This window comes from Cyprinus carpio, chromosome B14 (genome assembly GCF_018340385.1).
Source record: "Cyprinus carpio isolate SPL01 chromosome B14, ASM1834038v1, whole genome shotgun sequence".
Classification (NCBI taxonomy): Eukaryota; Metazoa; Chordata; class Actinopteri; order Cypriniformes; family Cyprinidae; genus Cyprinus; species Cyprinus carpio.
In genome coordinates, this window is record NC_056610.1 from 25,102,078 (window position 1) to 25,122,342 (window position 20,265).

The window sequence follows — 20,265 nt, forward strand, 5'->3', positions numbered from 1 at the left end:
CTGAATTCATTTTTATTTTTAGTTTACAGCTTGTTAATAATTAGTTTTACATTTTTTTCTGATTGCTAACACTCTTTAAAGGATTCATTTTGGCCAGTTTCCCAAACCATTCTGTCACGGAATACTCAGAAAAACCTAGAAGAAGATCTAATCACAGAAAATTAATTTAAAGCTATTTTTTTTTTTAGTGACTCCTGACAAAATCAAGCTTCCACACTCTTAAAAAAGTTGCTAATTTAAAAACAATTTAAATATGCTACCTTTTAAATCATACATTACCTAATTATTTATCAAAAAATGTTAATGTTAAGAATAAATGTACATAAAAATTATATAGAGCTAAAAAAAAAAACATAAAAAAAAATGGTGTAGAAACAGTTTTCACTCAGAAATTGGAAGTAAATTTCACGATTAATTACAAAGAAATGTCAAATAACATGTTGAATTAAACATGACATTTTGATGTAGAAAAACTGAAATAGTATTTTATTTTAAAATATAATTATTTTACAACTTCAAAAAAGTCCTTTTATACAGTGCACATTTACTGTAAAATACGGTACATGTTTTTTTTTAAAGGGGTCATATGACGTTGCTAAAAAGAACATTATTTTGTGTAATGAAATGTGTTTATGCTGTTTAAGGTAAAAAAAAACACATTATTTTCCACATACTGTACATTATTGTTTCTCCTCTATGCCCCGCCTTCTGAAACGTGTCAATTTTTACAAAGCTCATCGTTCTGAGAAGCGAGGTGTGCTGTGATTGGCCAGCTGTCCAGTGCTTTGTGATTGGCCGAATACCTCAAGCGTGTGACGGCAATGTTACGCCCCTTAACATACTGTAATGGAGCGACGAGACAAAACCAATAAAACCCATTATATACGAGGCATTTGTTGCATCCAGTGGGCACATTATAACTGATTATAATGAGTTTTACTGTCTTTTTACACGTTGCGTTGCATTGCGCTGCACTGTGTAAACATAAAACCATGTCTGCATTTGTGATTGCATAAAAAAGACAAACAACAAGTGCTACTCTACACTGCTCAAAACTCGCGTTTGAATCATCAGTGGCAAATTCTTTAAATATGAAAGCATACTTACAGGCTGTGAGTCAGCATTATTTGTCAGAACACCGCTATAGTAGGCTACTCTCACAGGAAACAGTCCTCGTCCTCCGTAAAATGCGCTGCACACATCTGAATATTTGAACTGTTCTGGAACAGTGTTGTGAATACAACTTAACCACTGATTTCTGGTTATGTCCTCTTTTGGAAGACCAAACAAAGTAGCTTCGATTTCACAATGAAACACACACCATCTCCACAACATAGCAGCGGCAACAATACTACAGCGAGAATAAAAGTTACGCCGCCTTTCTTTGTGTGAACATTTGGGCGGCGTTATGCAAATCTTCCCACACAGTGACGTAGACATGTCGTGTTAGAATGAGCCGTTTTAGGAAGGTGTGGTCGAATCTTAAGTTTTATAAAGAATATCTCTTTGGGTTTGAGACTTTAGTCTTTGCAACTTTAGGGATCTTATCTATTCACGAACAGCTTGTAACACTCCAAAGAGAAAGGAAAACTTGAAATTGCATCATATGACCCCTTTAATAAAAGTGTATGAATGATTATTTCAACAGAATTTACAGTAAAAACCAGATGTTCAGAAGTCCCTCAGTGATGCATCGGATTTGATTACATTATTATTTATTTTGTTAAGCAACTGTCACAATAGAAGAAGACATAGATGTTCACAAGTCTTTAAGTTGGAGTCTGAGTCAAGTCTGAAGTCTTTGGTCACGAGTCCGAATCGAGTCTCAAGTCATTTAATGGCTTGCTAAAAAAAATTCCATTCAGAATTCCTCGTGTGTTGAAATCTTCCTACAAAGCTGTTTTATAGGCTATAGACAAAATATATGATCTAGGATCTTTTTTTTTTAAGAGGTGTTAAGATGTAATGTTAATGTACATCCAGCCTGTTACTTATTTGTATTAATCCATTACCATGTTCAAAACACTTTTTCTGTAATCAAGTTCTATAATAAGAGTCCTGTCTACCATGATACATAAGAAAATATGTGACACAGATATTACAAAACCATACAAATAAATGATTTCTTTTTTATATAAGTCAGGGGTATTCAATTAAAGTTCCAAGACATATCTATGTTTTCTTCAAGCAGAGGTCCAGACAATTTTTTTTTTTTTTTTACACAAATTGTATTTTTACATTTAGATACATGCGTTGAAATATGAAAAAAATACTTGTTTCTGTTCAGGAATTTTCTCCTGAAATCTATACTATTTTAATATTTTACTTAAAAGCATTATCTACTAAAAATGTCTACAATAATCAAAACGTTCTCATCTTGAGCAGAAAATAAAGATAACCAGCAGTTTCAAAGTTTAAGTTCTGTCCTAGCTATCTAACAACAATCCAAAAAATTATAATTACAAGATTCTTTTGAAATGTTCTTAGCCTGAAGAACTATATTCGCAGCTCTTTTTTTTTTTTTTGCTGTGTTTTAGTGAAAGTAATCTATAATTTTGCTGCTCTCTGTGTTTCTGTTGTTAAAATAACCACGTCGTCCGTGCCGGCACGTGTCCGGAGAGCGAGTAAGCACACGGAGCTGAAAGGACTTGAATAAAACAGTTTGGCTTTAGATAAACAATATGGTTATCTTCTAAAACAGGTGTTTATTAACAGATGGGCAGAAACAAAAGCAGGTAAGTGACTGGGTTCAATGAGCAGCAATGTAACTGAGCTGAGGACAACAGTCCTTTTAAATCCACAGGTGCAGGAGGAGAGAACGGACGGTCAGCTGGCCGAAGAAGACTGAGGACTGGATATAAACAGGTGTGTATCACAGGTAGGTAGTCAGGTGAGAAGTCCGGTAGGAAACAACAAGACCTGACAACTGTAAGTGACTGGAGAGTGCGAGTCCTTGATGAGCTGCTGCAGGTGATCAGAATTCAGGTGATTGTGAATATTATATTTTCTGTGTTTACTGCATTATTTTAGTGTCGTTTTTGATGGAGTGCACTGAAATGCCGCTCCATAATGCACTATAAAGTTTTTTTTTTTAATTGTATGTAAAACAAAGATTATTTGTAGTATGTTTTACAAGAAAATACTATTTTTCATATTTAATTCAAAGTATTTACTTGCTTTTTCTTTGTAATTATTTGTGAAATTGATTAGCAATGTCTGAGTGGAAATAATTTCAAAGTAAATCCAGTGTGTCTGAAAGGTCATCGCCATATTTTGACAGTGAATTTGTGGCATCCACAGCTGCTATATTTTTTCTACTGTAACATACTGTAAATGCAGTGGATTATTTTTACAGTGCATGATGGTAAAGCTGTGTGCAGAGTATTTTTAACACTTGAGACATGAGACACAGAGGGTTCTGCACATCTAACAGACCGCAGGAATATGAGGGTGTTACAGTATGAGAGAATGAGCACATCTGGAAGCTGAAACAGTGAGTTTTTGTGCTTACTGTGTTTCTCTACCACTAAACGAATACATGCTATTAGAGAAACTCAATACTCCAGCATTAAAACAGTGACGCAGCAGATCTGACTGCAGCCCAAAACATCCAGCAGCTCCTGAAGGCCTCTGTGTGTCCCAGCAAACTAAAATATGTTCTAACAACGTTTTTCTAATGTTCTGTTTATATTATGAACACATTATTTCTGATTGTTCTCTCTATCTAGTTTTTAAATATTTAAAAATACTTTTTAATGTTCTCTAAAGCATTGTTCAGACTGTCAGTTCAAATCTGACTTTTGTCAGAATCAGAAAGAGCTTTATTGTCAAATGTGTTCACGCACACAAGGAATTTGTCTTGGTGTCAGGAGCTTCCATTACAGAAAGTACAAACATAGTGCAGACATACAAATAATTAAGGTAATAAAAACACTAATAATAGAGATAATAGACAATAAATTTTAAATAACAATAGTAATAAAATATAGTGAAAAAGATTATGTCCATAGACAGAACTGTGAAAGTGCATATGTGCTATTTACAGATGAAAGTTTGATGAGTTATTTACAGATGTTCAGTACTGTGCTGTGTTGTGTGTTGTTCAGGTGGGATATGGCCTGGGGAAAAAACTGTTCTTGTGTCTGGATGTTTTGGTGCTCAGTGCTCTGTAGCAGTTCAAAGAGAGAGTCTGCTGGGTGTGAATGGTCCAGAGTGATTTTCTTAGCCTCTTTTCTAACTCTGGAGATGTAAAGATCTTGGAGATTGAGTAGAGGGGCACCAATAATCCTCTCAGCAGTCCTGACTGTCCGTTGTAGTCATCTGATGTCTGTTTTTGTAGCTGAACCAAACCAGACAGTTATAGATGAACACAGGAATGACTCAATGATGGCAGAGTAGAACTGTTTCAGCAGTTTGGTGCATACCCGATTGTAATCTGATCATATTTAGCCAGTGTGAACAGCAAAAAAATCCCATGTTACCCTTAGGACTCTTATATCGTCATCCTGGGGCTGGGCTCGCAGGACAGCTTTTCATTCTGTGCTTTTATAGTACGACTCTGTTGGACATGCAATAAAGCTGCATGCGAGTTGACAATGGCGCTTATCAGTCGAAAGATTCTAAAGAAAACTATACTGTGAGAAAGCACCCTTCTTCAGATGAGATGTTAACCCAAGGTCTTGACTCTCTGTGGTAATAAAAAATCCCAGGATAACTTTTGAACAGAGTAGAGGTGTGACCTCAGCATTCTGGCCAAATTTGTCCATTGGTCTCTGAGCATCATGACCTCCTCATCATCCTCATATATCTACTGATGGGCTTCATCACTCTGTCTCCTCTCCACCAGTAAGCTGCTGTGTTTTGGGTGTTCTGGAGCACTATGGCTGTGGTCACTTCGTCCAGGTGATGCTGCACACTGGTGGTGGATGAGGAGATCCAACCTCACAATTTAAAGTGCTTTGAGTGCCTAGAAAGTGCTGTATAAATAAAACATATTTAATATTATAATTATTATAAGAACATTAATTTTATAATATAACATATTCATTATTATTATTATTATTATTATTATTATATAAAAGAGCAGTAATAGATGGTTCATTTGTTTAAATAGTTATTATTTTATCTTGTGGACTATAAATAAGCATCTGTTATTTCAAACAGCTTATTCAGGGCAGCACTTAATAAAAGCTAAATCAGCAGGACATGTTCTATCAACTGTATCCAGCAATCTTCAAAATATTTAATGTTTTAAAGAAATTCAAAGTCTCTAATGTGGCCACGATGCAGGAGCCTATTAACTGAATGGTCTATCTCCATTCTCAAACAAATTAAGACAATAATAAGGAAGGGAGGACCAAAAATTATTTTACCTAAATGTCACGATAAAGAGGTAAATCCAGCCCTGTTTATTTTACAGAAAGAGAGCAAAATAGCATTTTTATGATCAAAATACACTATCATTGACTTTAGACTAGCCAGAATTCAAGCCCTCTCAAAAACTCCCAATAAACACTGAAGTTTCTTACATTGTTAATTATCTTGCTTACAAACGCAGCTGTCTGTGAATGCAGATTTGAATTTAGCAGCTGCTGATGATGTGCCACACTGAACGACCTAATCATACCAGTGTAATCTTTCATCAAATATAAAAATATATTATTCTGCTATTTTTTGTCTTTTGGAAGCTGCATTCAAAATCCACTTGCCTCAGAAATCTGAGGGGGTACGGCTGAAATTATGTTCCGGGAGTAGGGGTATTTAGGCTGGGCCTCCCTCTGGTACAGTGCCCTGGGCATGTGTGTTTAATCCATCTCTGTGCGCACATGATTACTGCAGCTTTTCCTAATATCGATTGCTAGACATACTAGGAGAAAGTAAGTAAAGTCTTGTAAAGGTCTTCACATACTGCCTCCGAAACTTTCGTCCGTCATAAAAAATTCGGATCAGGTTCGATTTTCTGCATTTTAATAGGAAAGGATGACGAATGCAAAAAATGGAAAAACGCAATCGAACATTTCAGACTCAGTGTGCAATGGCTTTTAGTCTTGTCTTTCAGGAATAGAGGATTAATTTATGTGTTGTAAATCCCAAAGCTCGTATTCAGCACAAACTGACATGGCGGTGCCCATCAGCCCTCATAGATAAACTAACATGGTCATTATAAAGGAACACGTTTATGAATGTTTTAATAAAAAAGGAAAAAACTAAATAAAAGCGATACATCTGTCATTCAGCACTATTGTGGCTGAGGTGTGCCACATGACAAGCATGATGCATCGCCATGGAAACAATAAGGCCATACATTCTAAAATAACAGTCGCCTAAAAAAACTGCTGGGGGATAAGCAAGTATATTTTAAACTCACGTGTTAAAGGGTTAAAGGCATTCTCAGTTCATCTGAATGATGCAAAACACTGACATGAACAGCACAGACACTGTCAAGACTTGCCATTGGCATCGGGCCAGAACCGCCTCTAAAGTGCATATGCTGCTGTGGGTGCCGCAGGTTTCTGAACCTCATTCATTACACTCTTCCATGCAGATCGATCAGTGGCCAAGGCCTTGGCATCTTTAAGGGTGATGCATTGGTATCTTAGGTCATCATCAATTTGCTTCAGCCTGGTCTTCTTCGGCCCAGCACAGTGAACTTTTGAGGTTGGCGGTGCCAGAGTAGTTAGAGTGGCTTTCGATCACTACTCATCCAGCAGATGTCAAAAACACTGCAGACATCGCATCTGGAAAGCCTCTTCAGTTGTAGGCTGGTCACCACACTCTTTTTGGATACCCTTGTTCCGGAGTAGGTCACGCTGGGAGACACAGAGGATTTGTCGGAAGCATCAAAAAGTCCTAGAGCTTGCTAAGTTCTGACTTAAGGATGGTCCAGGTTTCTGATCCATATAACACAATGGGAATGACCAAGGTTTGGAAGAGTCTTATCTTAGTTGCAATAGTGATGTTGGCCTTGTTCCACACCGATTCAGCTATGAACTTCATCCTTCAAGGCAATCTTCTTCTCTTGCAGAGATCATAGCTACTTGAAGTTTTGTATTTGTTCAATTTTGACAGATGCTGGTGAGCCATCAGTCATCATAACTTTGGTCTCATCGATATTGAATTTCAGTCCATATGGCTCAGCGAAACAGGCTATGTCATAAAGGGCAACGCTGGCCTCTGTATCCATATCGGCCAGGATGGTGCAATTGTCCAGAAACATAAGTTCGCTCACATACTGTCGATGCTGTACTGAACTCCCTGCTTGTTCTTGAAGACCTTCCTCATGATTGCATAGATCAATGTATTGAACAAAAATGGGGATGCTACTTCACCTTTCCAGACACCTGTACAGATGGAAGACTCCACCGACACCTTTCTGGAAACGTGTATGCAGCTTCTCAAGCCGTCGTAGAAGTTCTGGAGGAGGCGGATGACTTTAGGCGGGACATCTTCAGTCTACAGCACCTTTCAGAGTGATGTCCAGTGCACACAATCGAACACTAATTTGACATAACGATTCTCACAACAGCCTCAGTGAAGACTCTGAATCTGGCTTGTTTTTCGTGGCTCATCTGCTCACAATGTTGCTGTAGCTGTGATTGGACGATTTTCATGAAGTCTTTACCGTTAATTGACAGTAGACTAATGCCATGATTGTTCTTACATTCATGGCTGTCACCTTTCTTGAAGATGGGCATGATCACATATAATGGTCAGTCACACTGGGAGAGGCCGAGGACTTGTAGAAGCATTGAATTTGGAAGACCTCAAGCTTCTTGGTTCAGGTTTCTGATACATATAACATAATAAGAATGACCAAGATTCAGAAGAGTCATATCATAGTTGCAGTAGTGATGTTGGCCTTCTTCCACAGACAATGAGGGAAAAAACACTGTTGTCTGGCCGATTCGGCTATGAAATTCGGTGGTCGAGGTTATCATCTTCTCTTGGATCAGAGATTCCTTGTAGAACTAGTAGCTAGCTGCTGAAAATGCTCCCGCCACCACTGCAGGCCACGTGGCAGATTCCACGATGGCTGTGGTGATTGCTGTTTCTTCTTTATCAATGTCATCTAAGCTTGCGAGAACAGCAAACTTGTTGGTAAGGGTCAGTCGGAATTAGTCCCTGATCAGAGTTGCTGAGCCGCTTTCAGTCCAGCTTCACCAGTGTCATCACTTTCTTGCTGGCCTGCTGTAGTCGAAGCTGCAATTTGGCACAAACAAGATAATGGTCAGAACATATCTTTGAGCTACGATTGAAATTGGTGGTTGATTAGGAAGTAATCCAAGACTGGCAAATCTTCATCAATATCTTTTTGGTGGTTGGGTCTTGAACAGTTTGAGCTCCGCTTCTTATTAGTCATAGTTAGGACAGTGTGGTAATCAAGATCTTGGTTGCCGACAGTTCCTTGTATAAAACTTATAATCTTCCTCACCATGCACTGCATTTCATTGTCACACTGTGTGAATGTGCGTACAGGTTTATAAGATTTATGAGGACAAATGTGCATAATGACATGGCTATTACAACATGAACATGGTTTATGAGGTTTACACTTCCCGTGTCCATGTAAACCAAATGGCTTAAAAAATATAGTAAGCTGTGCAAATATAGTTTGTACAGTATAAAAAACATTATGCCTATGGAAATTCCCCTTAAACCACATGCAGCATGCAAGAATGTGTGTGTGATGTGTGTGTATGAGAGAGAGAGAGAGAGACAGACTACAGGAGCAGGAACAAGGAACCTTATTACAGCCTTACAAACCTGTTTTACACATTTCACTTTAACAGAACCAGGAAACTATTTCAACTCATCAGTTCAGGGAAAGAGAAGCTGAAGTGTAGTTGAGCTGTTGTGTGTTTGTGTCTCTGTATTCTTGCAGTAAAATGGCAGAAGCCAGAGTTTCTCAGGATGAGTTCTTATGTCCAATGTGTCAGGATCTCCTGAAGGATCCAGTGGTCATTCCCTGTGGACACAGTTACTGTAAGAGCTGTATTACAGACTGCTGGGATCATAAGGATCAAGAAGAGAGTCTACAGCTGCTCTCAGTGCAGACAGACCTTCAGTTTTTAAATAGCCGCTGTCTTTATAAATAAACCGCAGATTTGAGTTTTAAACAACTACATTCTCGCCTGAAATACTTTTAAAATTACATTTCATGACACAATAACAGTAATATTTTGAAAATGATCTGAATAAATGGTGGTTGAAATCACAATGCTGTGTGAACTCAACCAATCAGCATGCTCAGCACCCAAGCCCCCCCCCCCCCCCCCCCCCCCCCAAAAGTTCCGGAACTTTGAAAAAAGTACTACCTCGCCAGTAGGGACTTTCTGAGGGGCATTTTTTTACCCGGAACTTTATTTAGTTCCTTGTTCCTGCGGTGGAAACACAACAGTACCAGCCCAAAGTCCCTAGTTCCTGGGTAAAGTTCCTGCGGTGGAAACGCACCTTATACAGGTGCTGGTCATATAATTAGAATATCATCAAAAAGTTGATTTATTTCATTAATTTCATTCAAAAACTGAAACTTGTATATTATATTCATTCATTACACACAGACTGATATATTTCAAATGTTTATTTATTTTATTTTTTTATGATTATAACTGACAACTAAGGAAAATCCCAAATTCAGTATCTCAAAAAATTAGAATATAAATTAAGACCAATATTAAGAAATGATTTTTAGAAATCTTGGCCAACTAAAAAGTATAAAAATGAAAAGTATGAGCATGTACTGTACAGCACTCAATACTTAGTTGGGGCTCCTTGTTTGCCTGAATTACTGCAGCAATGCGGCGTGGCATGGAGTCGATCAGTCTGTGGCACTACTCAGGTGTTATGAGAGCCCAGGTTGATCTGATAGTGGCCTTCAGCTCTTCTGCATTGTTGGGTCTGGCATATCGCATCTTCCTCTTCCCAATACCCCATAGATTTTCTATGGGGTTAAGGTCAGGCGAATTTGCTGGCCAATTAAGAACAGGGATACCATGGTCCTTAAACCAGGTACTGGAAGCTTTGGCATTGTGTGCTGGGGCCAAGCCCTGTTGGAAAATGAAATCTGCATCTCGATAAAGTTGGTCAGCAGCAGGAAGCATGAAGTGCTCTAAAACTTCCTGGTATACGGCTGTGTTGACCTTGGACCTCAGAAAACACAGTGGACCAACACCAGCAGATGACATGGCACCAAAAACCATCACTGAATGTGGAAACTTTACACTGGACCTTAAGAAACGTGGATTGTGTGCCTCTCCTCTCTTCCTCCAGACTCTGGGACCCTCATATCCAAAGGAAATGCAAAATTTACTTTCATCAGAGCACATAACTTTGGACTACTCAGCAGCAGTCCAGTCCTTTTTGAACTGAGATGCTTCTGATGCTGTCTGTTGTTCAAGAGTGGCTTGACACAAGGAATCCGACAGCTGAAACCCATGTCTTGCATATGTCTTTGTTTAGTGGTTCTTGAAGCACTGACTCCAGCTGCAGTCCACTCTTTGTGAATCTCCCCTACATTTTTGAATGGGTTTTGTTTCACAATCCTCTCCAGGGTGCGGTTATCTCTATTGCTTGTACACTTTTTTCTATCACATCTTTTCCTTCCCTTCGCCTCTCTATTAATGTGCTTGGACACAGAGCTCTGTGAACAGCCAGCCTCTTTTGCAATGACCTTTTGTGTCTTGCCCTCTGTGTGCAAGGTATCAATGGTCGTCTTTTGGACAACTGTCAATTCAGCAGTCTTCCCCATGATTGTGTATAGCATACAGAACTAGACTGACTGAGAGACCATTTAAAGACTTTGCAGGAGTTTTGAGTTAATTAACTGATTAGAGTGTGGCACCAGGTGTCTTCAATATCGAACCTTTTCACAATATTCAAATTTTCGGCGATACTGAATTTGGGATTTTCCTTAGTTATCAATTATAAACATCAAAATTAAAAGAAATAAACATTTGAAATATATCAGTCTGTGTGTAATGAATAAATATAATATACAAGTTACACTTTTCGAATGGAATTAGTGAAATAAATCAACTTTTTGATGATATTCTAATTATATGACCAGCACCTGTATGTACAGTACTAAAGTACTGGGACGTTTTGCACAAACTATTTTCCAGTACCATTTAAAGGGCTGCATTCGCACCGACAGTGTGTACTAGTGAGTGATGTAAGCCGGTCGACAGCGACGTCATTTATGCGTGGCGTTCAACAACGAAAACAAATAAAAGAACAACGTTAACAACAGGAGGATGGAGATGCTGTGATCGGAGTTGTGTTTTTGTTGTGTCTCACGGGATTAACAATAATGAACATGGAATGTCGATGTATACATAAAGCAATTGAAAGAACAGAAAGGAGGACTAAGAATCTCCAACGACAACTGGCAGTGCTACATTTGCTACAAGTGCCTGCACTTCAGCTCCGTCTATCTATCGATGTTCATCATACTTGTGAAATAAGTTGACACAATGTTTACAGTATGTTTTCACAGCGTTTTAAATCATGTCATGTCAGGGCGTTTTTGTACGCGTCTGGCCAATCAGTGTATACTTATATCATGGGTAGTACCAGTTGTGCTGGTTAGACCCTGCTCCGGAGTATGAACTAATTTGGTTCTCGAAAAAAGGCAGTCCAGTACTAAAATTGCACCCAGTTCCCGCGGCGCAAAAACACCAAAAATTGGGTAGTTCCACAATTAGTTCTGGTACTATGAAAAGGTTCCCGCGGTGTGAAAGGCTCTATAGAGTGTAAGTGGCAAATATCTAAACATATAATATAAATTATTTATATATATATATATATATATATATATATATATATCTGTATAGTTCTAATGTCATATAATGAAAATGAAAAGAATGAAGCTGATGTTGTGAAAGTGCTGGATTGAGGTAAGTTACTAAAGATCAGTCAAGTCAACAAGAGACACACAAATCTGATGTTGGTGCAGGTTATTGGGTGACGTGTGGAGCTGATGAGTTTTGTTTTCTGTTTTCTGTAGAGTTTCCAGTCTCTCTCAGCACCTCCTGAATCTACAGACTTAAATGAAGATCCCTTCAGTTCTCTCGTCTCTTTTGATGATCTGAGAGAATCTGTCCTTCAGCTGAGAGACAAACTGGAGGATTTCTGCAAAGAGGAGCTCAAGAAGATCTCAGACAGAGGTAAAGTCCTGGAGATTCATCTGCTCTCAGAAACTCAGTCCATCATCATCTCATATCATGGAGAACATCATATTAGAAATGTCTTAGGATTGGATGCACGATTATGAGAATCACACTGTTCATGTCTGTTGATTTCCACAGTCACATTCACCAACATTGTTCTCTGGACCAGGAACAACTTCCTACAATGTAAGTCAGTGAGAAACAAGCAGACATTTATAGGTTAACATTAGACTTAGTGGCCATATAATGATGCTACTACTTACATGTATCAGACTATAAGCCATATTCGAGGTCGATGATCGAAACAAACATTTACATGTCCTCACTAGAGGTGTGCGATATTGACAAAAATATCTCAATATTTTCTGGGATTTTATCAATAATTATAATTAGGCGATGTTTTGCTGAGTGTGTTATTGTACTGTGGACAGCTGACTCCTAAAGTTTTTGATATTCTTCTTCTGGTGGTCAGTTCACAGCAGAGACAGAAATTTATCTTTTCCAGTAAGTTTAAATTGATTTTTACCTTTATAAAACCATTTGACCTGCAGTTACAAATGCATAAATAATGTTTTGATATATTAAACTTAAACGTTGAATACTGATATTTGAAATTATAAAAATAAGAAAAAACAAAACAAAACTAAAAATTACCTTAAATGTGAAGTTAAAACCACCAGCAGGAGACAGCAAATCACTGTTAATAAGGGAGTCATTGCGACTGAACCAAATAATTTAAAACGGTTGATTCAGTCAGGAACGAAACATGTCCTGTTGCTTAGAGACACAACCTGAACAGGCAGGGCATACCCTGTGCCTGATAAGCAAAGGTGATGGCATCCACTATCCATCCTCTGCTTATAGACGGCATTACCCTTCTGCCCGCCTCTGTGACAGACAAAGAGCTGGTCTTAGGTCCTGAAGCCTTGCGTCCTGTCTACGTAGCATCTCAATGCCCGGACGGGACAAAGCAAAGCTAGGGCTGGGTCTGCCTCCTCTAGGAGCAGCACTTGCAGGCTCACCACCTGATCAAGCTCAAACTCAAGGCACGAATCGTCAACCGAAAATGCGTGCAGGTCCCTCACACTCTTGATGGAGGCCAATGCAAGCAGGAGCAGAATTTTTATTGACAGAAACTTCAGCTCAACTGTCTGCAAAGGCTCAAATGGGCCATGCTGTAGTGCTCAGAGCACTAGAGACAGGTCCCAAAAGGGTATAGAGGGGGTCCGTGGAGGATTTAGCCTTCTCGCCCCCCTAAGGAACCTGATGATCAGGTCATGCTTCCCCACCGACTTCCCTTCCCTGGGGTCGTGGTTGGCAGCAATCGCAGCCACATAGACTTTAAGGGTGGAGGGAGACAGCCTTCGCTCCAACCCCTGCTGCAGAAAGGACAGCACCAATCTGATTGGACATTTCCGTGGGTCTTCTCGGTGAGAAGAACAACACTCGAAGAACAGGTTCCACTTCAAGACATAAGCATAGCTCGTATACGGTGCTCTCACCTAAGTGATGGTGTCAACGACCTCTTGGGGTAGATCACCTAGAACCTCCGCATCCCGTCCCGGGACCAGACATGAAATTTCCAGAGGTCTGGACATGGGTGATGCGGGTGCCACAAGGTTCACCATCTCTGAGTCAGTAGATCCTTCCTCAGAGGAATCTGCCAAGGAGGGGCTGTCACAAGGAGCATCAGTTCTGGGAACCAAGTCTGAGTGGGCCAGTAAGGCACCACGAGCAGGACCTTGTCCTCCCTGATCTTGCACAGTGTCAGTGCAAAAAGGCTCACTGGGGGAAACAAATATTTGCGAAGGCCCCACGGCCAGCTGTGTGCAGAACAACTGGAAGTGAGAGGTTTCTGGAGAGGCAAACTGGTCTACCTGAGCGGCTCCAAAATGACTCCAAATCAGCTGGACTATATGGGGATGGAGTCTCCATTCTCCCGGGAATGCCATCCTGCCCTTGAACATATTCAGGCAGTTCAACACAGACTGAGCATGTCCTTGCATGAGGCGTGCTCGACAGAATTGAACTCCATACAGAGAAAAGAGATCCTCTCCAAGGAGTGTTTGCTCTTTTCCCTGTTGACATGAAGGCCCAACCGGCTGAGGTAGGAAAGCACCAATTCCCTGTGTGCACACAACTGATCCTGACACTGAGCTAGTACGAGTCAGTCGTCGAGGTAGTTGAAAATGTGAACACCCTGATCTCTCAGGGGAACAAGGGCTGCCTCCACAACTTACGCGAAGACACGGGGCGACAGGGACAGCCCAGTGGGCAGGACCTCGTACTGATATGCTCGTCCTTCGAACACGAACCGCAGCAATAGTCTGTGGTGTGGAAGGATCAACAGATGAAAGTACGCATCCTTTATTCCGATCGCTGCAAACCAATCTCAGGGACGGATACACCCGAAAATGCATTTCTGTGACAACATCTTGAATGGTACTGTAACTGGTGAAGGGCCCGGTTCAAGACATGTAGGTCCAAGATCAGTCATAACCCACCGCCTTTCTTGGGTTCAACGAAGTAGGGGCTGAATGAAGAGGGGACGCCAGGTGAACTGAATTGCATAGCAGAGTCTGATGGTCCGCAGGAACCAGTGAGATGGTATGAATAGCCAGGTACCTGGACAGCACACAAGCTGGACCAGCAGGACCAACGACGTACCCAAGATGGGGAAGCGAGGTGGAACGCAGAGACCTGAAGAGGGGTCTGAATATGCAGTGCAACACTTACCTGGTTCCAAGGTTTGGCAGAGGGTGCGTGAGCAGGGCCTTTGACGGCGCTCTCAAACCACCTAATGCTGCCTGCTGGTGTGAGAGGAGGATGAGTGTGGTATGGTGTTGGTCCATGTGCGACTCTACATGCTCTCTTGGGACCCAGAGACAGAGAAACCCGCTCTCCTGTCAAGATTTTTGGAAACCAGATTCTCCACCCGGCCCTCCTCTGGGGAAGGCAGAGGTGCACCCCTCTCTCCCTGGGTTGCCCGTCCCGAGGCCTCTTGCTCTTCTGCTCACCACAAGGTTGACGGGGGCCTGGACAGGTGGGGCGGCCTGCCCATGCCCAGCTCCATAGCGCTGTTTGCTTGAGTCTGCTGCAGATACGGCACGGTAGCGGGGGTGGAAGCAGGGAGCTGCCCTCAGCGGGGCAGAATGTCTTAGTCTTCTCCTGTACAGCTGAGAACTGCTGGGCCATGTTCTCGACTGCGTCACCGAAAAGGCCGGTCTGGGACAAAGGGACTTTGAGGAACCAAACTTTGTCGGCGTCCCTCAAGTTCCCTCAACCAGACACAAACAGAGGTGACGCTCCTGGACCACAAGTGTGGACATCGCCAACCCAGAGAACTCGCGGTGACCATCGTCGTTCAGAGCGCGAGATCAGTTGCAGTTTGGAGCTCTTTTAGAACTTTCGGATCATGACCACCCTCATGCAGGTCCCTCAGTGCTTTAGCCTGAAGAACCTGCAGTAACGCTGTAGCGTGTAAGGTGGAGGCAGCTTCTCCACAGGCCATATAAGCATCGCCAGACATGCCAGACGAGAACCTACAGACCTGGGAGGGGAGGCATGGTTCACCCTGCCGGGTGGAGGTGTTATTAGGACACAACTGCATCGCAACCGACCACTCCACAGGAGGGACCCCCATATACCACCTAGCTGCACCACCGTCGAGAGTGGTGAGGGAGGAGGAGTTAGCAGGTCGGTTTCTGGCAAAAAAAGGTGCCATCCACAACCTGGTAAGGCCCTCATGCACCTCTTGGAAAAATGGCACCGGGGCGGAGCGCTGAGAACCTTCCACTCCAGTAAGCTCCGACTCACCCTACGATGCAGCAATTGACATCTGGTCGTCGGGGGGAGTGCCAAAGGATACTGCTGGTACGCTCCCTGTATAGGGCCCTGCACGTTCCATTGGCAGCTTAACTGGTTGCGGAGTGCAAGAGGAGCGGTGGTCCCCCCAGGGTTGGTTCCCTGGAGGGTTTGCCATCACTGTTACCCTCAGACTCAGAGTAGCCCCCACCTGACTCCTTCAGTCTTCTTCTCTCAGTAGAGTAGTCAGGAGCAGAAAAATGTGATCGCTCGGCTCCGAAGCGTAAAGCTGAATACGTACTGCACCGACTGCCTACTTATACTTACGCTGTGATCAGTGGCAGCTGGATGCAATAATCCCATGCCAATGTGCATTGGCTTGTTTTGTGTACACTTAAGGTAGATTGGTCTCTCTAAGCGAGATCCCAATTCGTTGGTCATCCGATGTGACGATGAGAGTGACCGACTGAAAGGGAACTGGTGATATGATGTCTAAAACGTAAATCCCTTAATATTAACTAACTTCTTGTTTATTGAACTGTTTTAAAAAAAAATCAATATCACATTTGTAATCATGCTGAACTCTGGAGAAGAAAAACGGCACTCTTCGTGTGATATTAACTATATGAAATGATATAAATATATAAATTTTCTGCACCCATATCTTGAATTTTTTGATCATTCTAGATATTTTTAATAGACTGAATCATGCAGTGAAAGAACACACTGTAAATGCGCACATACACTAGTCTAACCTGCTACACTTCATCATGTTATGAATGCGTGTACTCTATGGTGTGTTTTGCATGATTTTTGCTATATACTCGATAATGTCAAATCACACATCGTTAAAACAACAATTACAATATTGCTGCAGATGATCTATATATTGCACACCCCTAGTCCTGACCGATGTGCTGTAATTACCACACAGACCAGCTGTTAATGACCTGTCCATCGCAGACTATTGACTTCACCACTTTCAGTGGATTTTTTTTTTTTTTTTTTTTTTGCCTGCAACTAATAAAATTATGATTGACTAAGCCTCTATTAGGGGGCAGCCCTAATATATAATGATTTGCACTGATATATGGTCATATGTACTGAGACACTGATGATACACTGAACATGAAGAGTTTAGCTACATGAAAAGATCAAACAGATTAATAATTCCTGACTTTGATGTGTTTTATCTCCATCAGATTCCCATCAGCTCACTCTGGATCTGAACACAGTAAATAAACGCCTCTGTCTGTCTGAGAGCAACAGAGTGATTACTGAGACTGGCACAGATCAGTCGTATCCTGATCATCCAGACAGATTTGATGAGTGGTCACAGGTGTTGTGTAGAGAGAGTGTGTGTGGACGCTGTTACTGGGAGATTGAGTGGAGTGGAGATGTGTATATATCAGTGTCATATAAGAGCATCAGCAGGAAGGGATATGGTAATGCGTGTTTGTTTGGATATAATGATCAGTCCTGGAGTTTGTTCTACTCTCCCTCCAGATACTCATTTATACACAATAACATAGAGACTGCTCTCACTGTGAAGTCCATCAGCAGTAGAATAGGAGTGTTTGTAGATCACAGTGCAGGAACTCTGTCCTTCTACAGCGTCTCTGACACAATGAGCCTCATCCACACAGTCCAGACCACATTCACTCAGCCACTCTATCCTGGGTTTTGGGTTTGTATCGGATCATCAGTGAAACTGTGTTGATGAATCAGAATAGACTGACAAGAGATTCTACCCATAATGCTTTGAGCTGCATGATGAATCAGTAACAGTGAGATGTTATTGAGTCTCTTCTCTTCTCTTCATGACATTAATACTGCAGCTGAACTTCTGTCAGTGAAATAACATGTCAGAATAAATGTGTGTAATCTTCATATCCACCTTTTTCTTCAACATCTGTAGCAACTGCTAATGTAATAACTGCACATAATGTAAAAACTGCACATGATGTAATAAATATTACATTATTATTGTATTGTTCATAATGTAATAATTTTCTCAAAACATAAAATCTTGAGTGACTGTAATACCAATTTTTCACATAATGTAATTGTCATGTAGCTGCAGCTACTGTGACAGAGCTAGACTCGGGGACTGGAGCCCTCTCTGGGCTAAACTCGGGGACTGGAGCCCTCTCTGGGCTAAACTCGGGGACTGGAGCCCTCTCTGGGCTAAACTCGGGGAATGGACCTGACACTGGAGTGGGCTCAGGGGCTGGAATGAGGGCGGAGAACAACGTTTTAGGGGGGTTAGGGGTAAATGGAGCGGATGGCAGGCCTGACTTCGGAACGTCCGGTGGGCTTGAGAGTGCAACAGCCAGCGAGCTTGACTTTAGAGTGGTCGGCTGGCTCGAGAACGCCAAGGCTGGCGGGCTTGCCTTCAGAGCAGCTGGCGGGCTTGATTTAGGCACGGCAAAGTGGGATTGAGAATGCCGCAGCCAGCGGCCTGGACTGAGGAACAGCTGGCAGGCTTGACTTCGGCACAACCGGCGGGTTTGACAACAGAGTGGCCGGCGGACCTGACTGCGAGCTGTTTTTGGATCGGGGCCAGACACTCTCCGGTATTTTGTCACGCTGCAACTGCTGCTACTGTGACGAAGCGAGGAGCGAAGGAGCGAGGAGACGTAGGGAAATTCTTGAAACAGGCTTTGTTAATTCAAACCAAAGCAAAGCACACCTAGGAGAGGGGATAGACAAACAACACCAGACTCTAGACATGGAAAGACACAGGGCTTAAGTAATGGGACTAATCAAGGAAATAAACGGGAACCAGCTGAAACAAATTAACATATTAGACACAAGGGAAAAACAAGATAATGGGAGTATATGGGGAGAAAAACACAAGCACGGGAACACAGTAGTAACAGTAATAGGTTATTGTATGAGAAATTTATTGTATCAAGAACACACTGTGTCAACTTGTAATGTAATCACAGTTAAGGTAATATCAGCACGTAAATAATAAATTTGAGCACAAAACATAATCATAGTTTTATTAAAAGAAAATTAGGCTTAGTAGGCTACAATGTGAACTTTTAATTTTTATAAAAACCTTGAGAATATCACTATATATTGTTGCAACACCTCCCCCACGACCAGTCTGACGGGGCTCATGTTTATAACAGTAGTTTGGTGGACTCATTTAGACCAATATAATCATTTGGATTTAGCCAGGTTTCAGTCAAGCAGAGTACATCACAACTATTATCTGTGATCATTTCATTTACAATAACTGCTTTGGGTGTGAGTGATCTAATGTTTATGAACCCAAACTTTAAAAATGTATGTTGGTCATTTATTTGACATTTTTTTCTGGTTTAATCATGAGCAGATTTTTTCTAGATCCTGCATTTAATTTATATTTTGACCTCATTATTCGGGGAACAGACACAGTCTTAATAGACTGGACAGCGCAAGTACTTCTATCATTTAAGCAGGTAGAACAAAAGCCATCATAGCAATTATTTGAGAATTGCTTACTAGTCAAATGGAGCGTAGAGTCCTGGAGATGCTGTCCGAGAGGAGTTCCGCTCCGACTCTGCTGGGGTGCAGACCATCATAGCAAAAAAGCCTCGCTCGGGGCCTGGCTCATGTCTTCCGCTGCTGGTGCACCCAGTGTCCCGGTATCAGAGTAAAGGAGGCCTGGGAAGATCGAGCTGCACCGTGTCCTCACCTGCACTCAAAGTTAGAAACATACCTGCCATTAGAGCAAGTAACAGTGAGTAAAACAATAGTAATGTGTGTCAACAGAGTAATGTAAGCAAGAATAGTGACAGCCGCACTGGTGATGCTAACAGGCTATAAGCTAGTAGCAGAATCAGGAAATCAAAATAAAACTTATAAGGCGCTCTGATTGTTTTTGTTGTTGAGTACGATAGGAGAAATGTTCACACATTATAGAAATGAAAATGATGGTGTATAAAATTTATTTTAAGATAAAAAAAATAGACAATAAAGAATTAACTTGAGGGAGCTCCAAACTCAAAACATGCGACAGCAACAAACAGGAAGTGACATCAGCAACAAACAGGGTCACACAACACTGACATGAACAGACACTGTAAAGATTCACCATGCTATGCATTACACTGTCTATCTGTGTGTGTGTGTGTGTGTGTGTGTGTGTGTGTGTGTGAGAGAGACTCTACAGGAGCAGGAATGAGGAACCTGCTGCACAGACTTGCATACAAACCTGTTTTTTAAACACTTTCACATCAAACATTCAATTCTCTGTAATCAGATGGGTTATTAAATGCTGCTTTCTCACTGCTGTCAGTTT

General features: G+C 41.4%; 1 protein-coding gene across 1 annotated transcript in view; it reads left to right on the top strand.

Annotated features, from left to right (window-relative positions):
- Window positions 1–20,265, top strand: part of LOC109106743 (ankyrin repeat domain-containing protein 50-like) — a 176,528-nt gene that overhangs the window by 99,737 nt on the left and 56,526 nt on the right. The gene's annotated exons all lie outside the window — the stretch shown is intronic.